The 2,294-nt window shown below is 32.4% G+C and overlaps 1 long non-coding RNA gene across 1 annotated transcript in view; it reads left to right on the top strand.

Annotated features, from left to right (window-relative positions):
• Positions 856-2,294, top strand: part of LOC110270009 — a 21,890-nt gene continuing 20,451 nt past the window's right edge. The window contains exon 1 of the long non-coding RNA XR_002358962.1: positions 856-1,008. This is a non-coding gene — a long non-coding RNA (uncharacterized LOC110270009). The remainder of the gene's footprint in view (positions 1,009-2,294) is intronic.

Genomic DNA, 2,294 nt, shown 5'->3' with positions numbered 1-2,294 from the left:
AATTTAAAAATATTAAAAAAACACAAATATATAGACACATAAATATATTTTAGTGTAGGATCCAAATCAAAAATGAACTTATATAACGAACTTATATAACGAAAAAAGAGAAGTTAGCACTTCAAATAGAAAGTCAGAGTTGAAGCTGAACGTTCACCTTAGCGGCACCTCTGAGGTTAGATGCATAGTATATAACTAGCAATATAACATACCAATTAGTTAAATCATGAAAGAAAAACAACCATTAGTACCCACGAATTTTATCAATGTTGACAAAAGTACTCATCAAACAAAAAAATTAACGTTGTACCCATAAAAGATGGATTCCGTATGACAAAAGTACCAAAAGTCTAATTTTTTGTTGACTCTAACAAAATACCTAAATTAACCATATCCTTTTCTCTTTCCTAAATTTCAACAACAACAGTGCTTCAAAAAATTCCATCCATCAATGACTACAATATTATCACCTTTGTTTTTTCTCCCAAATCTTCTTATTCTTCTCAAAATTTACCAAAAAAACATACTCTTCCAGAATTAGAAGCTTAACATGGTTGAATCTACAACAACCATTCTCACTGTCGGTTACTGCCCTCTCACTGTCATCGCCTCATCGTTGTCGTGCCTTGCACAACACTCGTTCAACAGCATCGTCGTCTCTTGCTCCATGCTCGTTCGTCATCATTGTGACCTCCTAATTGATCTTCCTCGTCATTATCGCCTCCAGCAGAATCGTGACCGCCATCAGCAGCATCGTTGCAGCCTCCATCAGCCTCTTCGTCACTCATCGGCGCTGCCTCTCGCAGCCTCATCGTCGTCGTCGCATCAATCTTTCATTTTGTCGTGGCTACCTCGCATTTGTTACCACCTTCTGTACTAAGTCCGTTTCTCTTATTAAGATTTTGGGGTTTGGGGTTTGTTCAATTTTTTTGGCAATATAAATTCTGGGTATGACTTGATTAAGTAAATTGATTGGCAATTTAACCTTTTTTGTTGTTGTTGTTGGTGGTGGTGGTGTAGATGGTGGGAAGGACCTTTCAGATTCTAAGTGTTTTGGGTACTTTTACATTGAAATTTTTTTATTTCCAAAGAAATGGGCGTTGGTGCTGAAATTTGGGAAAGAAGAGAGAACGTGGAGTTGAGGTTGAAAATAAATGATGGGTTAATTTGAAAATTTTGTTAAAAAATCAACAAAAAATTAGGGTTTGGGTAGTTTTGTCGTACAAAACCTATCTTTCATGGATACAACTTTAGTTTTCTTGTTTAATAGGTATTTTTGTTAGCGTTCGTAAAGTTCATGGGTACTAATAGTTATTTTTCCAAATCATTAATCTATGGATTCCTATCGAAAAAAAAGGAGACAAACTATGACTAAGTATATAAAGTTATATAGTGCTAGTTTGGATTGGTTTTTTAAGTGAAAAAAGTACTTTTCTTAAAAAATAAAGTACTTTTATTTAATTTAAAACTTATTTAGATACGCCTTTAAAAAAAATATTTTTATTAAAAAAAAACAATTCAATGAGATATAAGTGGGTATGGCTTGGACATATAAGTGAGTGCTTTGAATCTTGGATGGATCATAAGGTGTCACAACAATTCAATGAGGTATGGAGTTCTCACTTTTATACTATCGGATTTATTCCACCACTAAATTCTATGGTAAATAGGTTACCGACGAATTTTTTAGTAAATTCACTGATAAATCTAACGGTATTCGGATACTTTCTTGTAATGTGTATCATCTTCAAGCTCTTCCAAAATGCTATTTTTTAATTCATTTTGTTATCTTAGTCTAGAGTGTTAGCTATTGTAATAAGCATATAAATTTATCTATTCTTTAATTTAGAAGGGTTGTAACGTTTTAAATGTCTTTTGTTAAAATGTTCGAGTCTAACACAAATCTAAGGTAATATTTGACAAAAAAAATTAGTATATTAGACTAAATGAAGTAACCATCGAATAATTATATTTGTTTCAAAATTCTACAACCCCTCACAACGATGACAGACTTATTGATCCAAAATAATTTTCAATATTTTTTTCTACTTCAAGATAGACAATAAAAATTTTACTAAAAGAAGGTAAGATATAATTTATGAGTTAAGTCTTAAAGTAGTCCCTAAACTTGCGCTCGAGCCTCAAAATGATCCCTGAAATTAATAGTTCCTTAAATTCGTCCCTGAAATTGCACTCCGAGACTCATAGTTATCCCTGAATGATTTTTCGTTCATCCAAACCTTAAAACGACGTCGTTTTGAACAAAAAAAAGAAAAAAAAAAAGCGTACCATAG

This window comes from Arachis ipaensis, chromosome B03 (assembly GCF_000816755.2).
Source record: "Arachis ipaensis cultivar K30076 chromosome B03, Araip1.1, whole genome shotgun sequence".
Classification (NCBI taxonomy): domain Eukaryota; kingdom Viridiplantae; phylum Streptophyta; class Magnoliopsida; order Fabales; family Fabaceae; genus Arachis; species Arachis ipaensis.
Note: the sequence above shows the minus strand (reverse complement) of the source record. Positions and strands in the feature narration are given on the sequence as shown.